Source organism: Chiloscyllium plagiosum, chromosome 16 (genome assembly GCF_004010195.1).
Source record: "Chiloscyllium plagiosum isolate BGI_BamShark_2017 chromosome 16, ASM401019v2, whole genome shotgun sequence".
Classification (NCBI taxonomy): Eukaryota; Metazoa; Chordata; class Chondrichthyes; order Orectolobiformes; family Hemiscylliidae; genus Chiloscyllium; species Chiloscyllium plagiosum.
In genome coordinates this window covers 51861179-51868538 of record NC_057725.1, presented here as the reverse complement: position 1 = coordinate 51868538, position 7360 = coordinate 51861179, and the positions used below count along the sequence as shown (strand labels likewise).

The window sequence follows — 7360 nt, the reverse complement described above, 5'->3', positions numbered from 1 at the left end:
GTTTAGGGTGAGAGGGGAAAGATATAAAAGGGACCTAAGGGGCAACCTTTTCACACAGAGGGTGGTATGTGTATGGAATGAGCTGCTAGAGGAAGTGGTGGAGGCTGGTACAATTTCAACAATTAAGAAGCATTTGGATGGGTATATGAATAGGAAGGGTTTGGAGGGATATGGGCCAGGTGCTGGCAGGTGGGACTAGTTTGGGTTGGGATATCTGGTCGGCATGGACGGGTTGGACCGAAGGGTCTGTTTCCATGCTGTACATCTCTATGACTCTATGACAGGTGACCCTTCCTGTGATTTCTCTTCACAGATGCTGCCATACCTGCTGAGATTTTCCTGCAACCTCTATTTTTGTTTCTGATTTACAGCAACCACAGTTCTTTCAGTTTTTGTGTCGAGGTGCAGCAACTTCCGGGTCCATTGCCTTTGCCCAAGCTGTTTCTCTGTCATGTGGATTTAATTGGGTTGGTTGGACACTGGAACCTGATGCTGATGATGCATTATCCACATGGCACTTCTGACTGAAGATTCTTACAAATGTTTCAGCTATAACTTTTGTATTGGTCATTGTGGATGGGGATATTTGTGGAGCCTCTTCTTTCTTTGAGTTGTTCAATAGTCCTTTACAGTTCACAATTGGATGTGGCAAGGTTGCAAAGTTTGTATCTGTTCTGCTGTGGAATCCTTCAGCAGACTTGCAGCATATACTGTTTGGCATAAACTAGAAGAAATAACAAGCACAACAAAATGAAGATGAAATGGCAGAAAACCAAATTTCACTTTATTAAAACTGCCAAGCAGTTGCACAAGTTGATGAGAGGCAGCCAGGATACAAACCTTCAGTGCCCTCAGCAAGAGTGAGCTCATGTGGCAAATTGGACCTGCATAAAGCAATGGTCACCTAGATCAGATATACTGTCGCAGTGGCATATGCATATTGGCACAGAGAAACTGTCCCTTCGATGCAAGTGGCCGCACAGGAAGACGTGAACTCTGTCTGCATAGATCACAGCACACCATCAACGGAAATAGAACAATAAAAATTATGATGAGTGACATGGAAACAACATTTCCTGCAAAAAAGTATGAACAATGAATGACGACAAATGTACATACATACCACTAAGAGATTGGCATAATTTGAAAGACTGTATGTGGAACACACATGGACTGGGAGAATAACAAATTGTTAATGCAGCTAGCCATAGTTGTGTGCATAGTGGATAACATGGGTAGCTCACATTATAAACGATAATGCATGCATATTTTTGAAATGTTTTCCATGAAAAGGAGACTACTTGGCTTTGAGATGGACTGCTGCACTTATGTGCCTTTAGGCTTGCAGTAGTCATATGAATTATACTGTGAGGCACTCACTGCAGGCATCTATCTTATAGCCAATTTAATAAAGAGTACAAAATAGATTGTGGTCCTGTGAATTCAACTGCTGCTAAGGACTTCATGTGAACTGGGTTGGGACAAAAGCCCTAGCAAAATATAACTACACCTCAGAAATAAGATTTTAAAATGAGAGCATTGTAGGAGTAAACAGCATCAATGCTGGGAACCTAACAATAGAAGAATCAGGCAAAAAAAATTAATGGACAAACTAAAGCAAGGAATAAGGATAGTGCAAAGACAATTTAAATTTTATATTCAATAGAGAGAGGAATGACAAGTAAAGCTATTAATTTTGTGGTTGTGGTGCCATAGTCTTACCAGACCATAGGGGCTGCTCTCAGGTGGTGATTTAACCCGAGGGTATAAATGAGAAATAAAAGGTAAAAACAATTTAAACTAATGCAGAGCAAAATAAAATGCACGAATTAGAGGCGACATTTGTAGAAGGATCTACATGTTATTGAGGTGACTGAAATATGACAGCAAGGCAGGATTGGCAAGTAAGTTGTTGCAATATTGTGTAATATTGTTGTAAGTGGGCTTGGTAGTGTGGCTGAGTGGTCTAAGGCGCTCGACTCAAATTCCAGTCTCAGTTGAGGCGTGGGTTCGTATCCCACCACTGCCTGTGATCACGTCATTCTGGCGGACGGTGGCACAGTGGTTAGCACTGCTGCCTCACAGCGCCAGAGACCCGGGTTCAATTCCCGTTTCAGGCGACTCTGTGTGGAGTTTGCACATTCTCCCCATGTCTGCATGGGTTTCCTCCAGGTGCTCCGGTTTCCTCCCACAATCCAAAAAATAATGTGCAGGTTAGCTGAATTGGCCATGCTAAATTGCCCGTAGTGTTAGGTGAAGGGGTAAATGTAGGGGAATGGGTCTGGGTGGGTTGCGCTTCGGCAGATCGGTGTGGACTTGTTGGGCCGAAGAGCCTGTTTCCATACTGTAAGTAATCTAATCTAATATGCGGCATATTTTAGAAGTAAAATAAAGGAAAGGTGGATGGTGGAGTAGCTGTAGTAATTGAAGATAACATCCCAGATCTTCTGTCTGGAAGACAATTGTTATAGCAGTGGAAAGAGAAGCTATTTGTCAGGACCATGCAAAAACCCTAATGCAGCTGTCTGTTCAAGAGTTGCCGAGTTAGTTGAATTTACCCAGTTTTGGGAATCGTCTAGAAAAGTCATCGACTTTTAGAGTCTGAAATTTTGGATGGTTCTGTCATATTTAATAATTACTCAGAAAATGTTAGAGGAATGAAAAATTATTCAACTCCTTAATTGAGAATTAAACTAATTCGCAACTCTCAACTCACTACTGAATCTCTAACTACCCATTTTGACCCCTACTGGACATTCACCCCCACTGTGACCCTTATTCACCAGTGCCCCCTCACCTTCAGACTCCCCAGACATATGACATCTCTTTCTTTCCTCCTCCAGTTCTGACAACAATCCCTGATACTGCCACTGACTCAGCCCACAAACCCCCTCCGGTTCAACAGCATTTGCCAGCACCACCCATGCATCAGATTTGACCTGACCATCCTTCCTGCCTGCCATTTACTAACCTACTATCTACCACTACCAGTCTGCCACACTACCTCCTTACATACCTCATTGATTTTACATATCTACCCAACCTATTCTCTAGAAATGATTACTTAACTTTGAGTTCAGACGAATGAGAGGGGATCTCATAGAAACTTATAAAATTCTAACAGGACTAGACAGGGTAGATGCATGAAGGATTAGATTAGTTTTTTTAGATTAGATTACTTACAGTGTGGAAACAGGCCCTTCGGCCAAACAAGTCTACACCGACCCTCTGAAGAGCAACCCATCTTTGGACTGTGGGAGGAAACTGGAGCACCCGGAGGAAACCCACGCAGACATGGGGAGAATGTGCAAACTCTACACAGACAGTTGCCCGAAGCGGGAATTAAACCCAGGTCTCTGGCGCCATGAGGCAGTGCGTCCGTAGAGGGGTCACAGCCTGAGGTTTTGAGGTGGATCATTTAGGATGGAGATGTGATATTTCTTAACCCAAAGTGTGGTGAGGGTGTGGAATTCATTACTGCAGGAAATAGTTGATGCCAAAACATTGAATGTATTCAAGAGGCAGCTAGATGTAGTACTTGGGGCAAATGGAATCAGAAGTTATGGGGAAAAAACAGGAGAAAACTGTTGAGTTGGCTGATCAGCCATGATTGTAATGAATGGTGGAGCAGGCTCAAAGGGCCAAATGGCCTCTTCCCCCCATCTTTTGTGTTTCTATGAATATTAAATAAGGAAAATAAATTATACTTAGAATTATTAAGAACAATGACATTACATTTTTTAAACAATATAAAAGTGATCACACCTACAATTAATAGAAACAGCGCAAAATCTTTAAAAGGAATTTTACTGTACTTACCTTTCTATTTTAATCTCTGTACATCATGTTGTTGCCCTTAAAGGGCATTTCTAGGTACTCTGGCATCATGGGGAGGGGGGTTGGTGGTGGCCTTCCCTTCCTTATGTATTGTCAAGGCCTAGGCAAAAGGCTATAATGGAGGTATCAGGGAACAACCAAGTTTGAAAGTCTCGGGAAGGGTCACTGGACTCAAAAAGCTAACTCGGCTTTCACTCTATGGTTGCTGAGTTTCTCCAGCAATTTCCTGTCTCTCCAGATCTTCAACATCTGCAGTTCTTTGTTTTATTTTACAACACTGGTTCTGGTCATTGTTACAAACCAAAGCAGACAGAAGTCAGAAAGCATCTCATACTGATAACAACATTCTAATATTCAAGTCTAAGAACAAGAATGATGTAAGTAGGACAAAGATTAAGATAATTGATTGGAATACAGCAACCTCTGAGGAAATGAGGGTGGAATTAATAAAAATAAACAGAGTAAAATCAAGAAAAATAAGGGGCTGGATAATGCACTAGGGGCGAACTTTCCATACCAAATCTAAGTTACAAGGATGAGCCCAAAGTGGCAATAGGATATGATCCTTACTTGTGCATTAATTATTAGTTTTAGGACTTTAATTGGACCATAAGTGGGCAGTCCACTCAGAAACTCCCCTGCCACTCATAAAATCAAAAAAATTATGTGGATAGTCCAGGAGCAGACACATCATCACAATTTATGATCCACCTGCCTGTTTTCACGGCCACAGATGATCTGTAAAATTCAGTCCATTAAGATGGAAATCTTTAAAAAGATAATCAGTAGAGTTTGAGGGAAATGTATTTTTCTAAAACTAGAACATAGAAAGCCAGCTATGGGGAACCAGAAATGAATAAAGAGTTGTAGCTAAATTAATTCTAAATAAAGGATATACACAATATACTGAGATTCTAAAGAAGAATGGAACAAAATGGAATGCAAAGAACTTGGGAAAGAAGTTTTCAAAAACACATGAAAAACAATGAAAATTTACAGCATTGGTTATCAAGGAATAAAAAAAATCTTTTAGATGCACATAAACAATAGAGGGAAAGTTGAAGTAGGGTTAGCGCACTAGGAGTATGCAGGACAAACCAATAGGTAATGACAGAAAAATGACAGAAGCATTAAATATCTACATTGCTTCAGTTTTAACTGGAGAAGGTAAAATTGTTAATTCACTAAAGCTGAGAAAGAATATTAATACATTTGTGATACAAAGGAAGAAGTGATTGACAACTAGATGAAATACTGGTTGGAGTAATATTTAGGCTTACACTCTTAAGATAGCTATGGAAGTAATAGGAGAAGTGGAGCTTGTTCTCAGGTTGATCTCTTTGTTCTCAACATCCCATAGTGTTCTAGTGAAGTTCAGTATATGTTCAAAGAATAGCACAGTCCCTATCAGTTAAGCACTTTACAGGCAGCCGAACTTAACATTGAGTTCCAACAGTTTCACATTGTCCTCTCTACTCAGTTTTGTTCCTCTTTTTAGGTTCAGTATTTTCTTCGACATTTCCCTTATTTTTGATTGTATGTTATTTTTAATTTTTACTTAGGTTACTAATTATTCTTTCTAGACACGTTTTCTTTCTGTGTTTGTGCCATCATCAATCTGTTTGGCTTTGATCTATCAACAGATTTTTTTTCTCTTTTGATCTCTCCTGTCTTTCCTTTTATCACAGACCTTCACTCTTATTCTTCCCTCCATTTTATTTGCTTAAAACACACTACAGTTCTAACATTTTCCAATTCTGATGGAAGACCATTGCCCAGAAGTGTTAATTCTATTTTTCTGTCGACAGATGTTATTTCATTTGCTAAGTATTCCCAGCATTTTTATTTTTACTTAAGGTTTCCTGCATTTGAAGTATTTTGCTTTTTTATCTGATTTCTTTGTTACAAGTATGTGAGCATAATGCCATCGAACCATTTGTTTATTTACAGAATGATGAACTAATTTACGCAGTAGCCAACTCTGAAAGTGAAATTCTGGTGCCTGAAAATGAAGAATTACTGGTAATCTGAACAAATGCGAAAGTATAGTAATCAATACTTTAACCACACACTGTTGAATAGAGGGTGTATGCTCATTTGCTCGAGCTCCTTTATTAAATACTTCAAATTATGTTAAAATGTAGGTTAGGAGAAGAAAATAGGTTCTCTCTATACTGCTAATCAAACAACTCCCTTGGAGGATACAGCTATTGATTGAACAGGTACCAGTCAAAAGGAAGCTGCTGAATATAATATAAAGCTTTATTTAATTAAATCATGCACAGCATGGATTAGAATCTGGGTCTTCAAGCCTTTCTGTATGCATTTCCCAAATTATCTTATTATTCTTCAGCTTTTATAGTCATAGACTCATACAGCACGGAAACAGACCCAGTCCATGGAACCAGTCCATGCCACACATAATCACTAAACTAGTCCCACCTGCCTGCTCCGGGCCAATATCCCTCTAAACCTTTCCTATTCATGAACTTATCCAAATGTGTTTTAAATGTTGTAATTGTACCCAAATCCACCACTTTCTCAGGAAGTTCATTCCACACGTAAACCACATTTTGTAAAAAGAAAATTTGTTCCTCACGTCTTTTTAGAATCTTTTACCTCTCACATTAAAAATGTGCCCCCTAGTTCTGAAATCCCTCAATCGAGGGGAAAGACACCTACCATTAATTCTATCTATAGCCCTCATTATTTTATAAACTTATATAAGGTCACCTCTCAACCCCTTACACTCCAGTGATAAAGATTATATTAGATTCCCTACAATATGGAAACAGCCGTTTGGCACTACATAGAGTCATAGAGATGTACAGCATGGAAACAGACCCTTCGGTCCAACCTGTCCATGCCGACCAGATATCCCAACCCAATCTAGTCCCATCTGCCAGCACCCGGCCCATATCCCTCCAAACCCTTCCTATTCATATACCCATCCAAATGCCTCTTAAATGTTGCAATTGTACCAGCCTCCACCACTTCCTCTGGCAGCTCATTCCATACCCATACCACCCTCTGTGTGAAAAGGTTGCCCCTTAGGTCTCTTGTTTATCTTTCCCCTCTCACCCTAAACCTATGCCCTCCAGTTCTGGACACCCCGACCCCAGGTAAAAAACTTTACCTATTTACCCTATCCATGCCCCTCATAATTTTGTAAATCTCTATAAATAAGGTCACCCCTCAGCCTCCGACGCTCCAGGGAAAACAGCCTCAGCCTGTTCAGCCTCTCCCTGTAGCTCAAATCCTCCAACCCAGGCAACATCCTTGTAAATCTTTTCTGAACCCTTTCAAGTTTCATAACATCTTTCCGATAGAAAGGAGACCAGAATTGCACGCAATAATCCAACAGTGGCCTGACCAATGTCCTGTACAGCTGCAACATGACCTCCCAACTCCTGTACTCAATACTCTGACCAATAAAGGAAAGCATACCAAATGCCTTCTTCACTATCCTATCTACCTGCGACTCCACTTTCAAGGAGCTATGAACCTGTACTCCAAGGTCTCT

General features: G+C 40.3%; 1 protein-coding gene and 1 non-coding gene across 2 annotated transcripts in view; both read left to right on the top strand.

The window, feature by feature from the left end:
- LOC122557907 (anoctamin-9-like) overlaps positions 1-7360 on the top strand; it is a 51879-nt gene that overhangs the window by 10896 nt on the left and 33623 nt on the right. The window contains exon 2 of the mRNA XM_043706112.1: positions 5788-5859. The gene's annotated coding sequence lies outside the window, so the exon portion shown is untranslated. The remainder of the gene's footprint in view (positions 1-5787; positions 5860-7360) is intronic.
- Positions 1948-2029, top strand: trnal-caa. Its single transcript has one exon. It is a non-coding gene; the product is annotated as a tRNA-Leu (tRNA).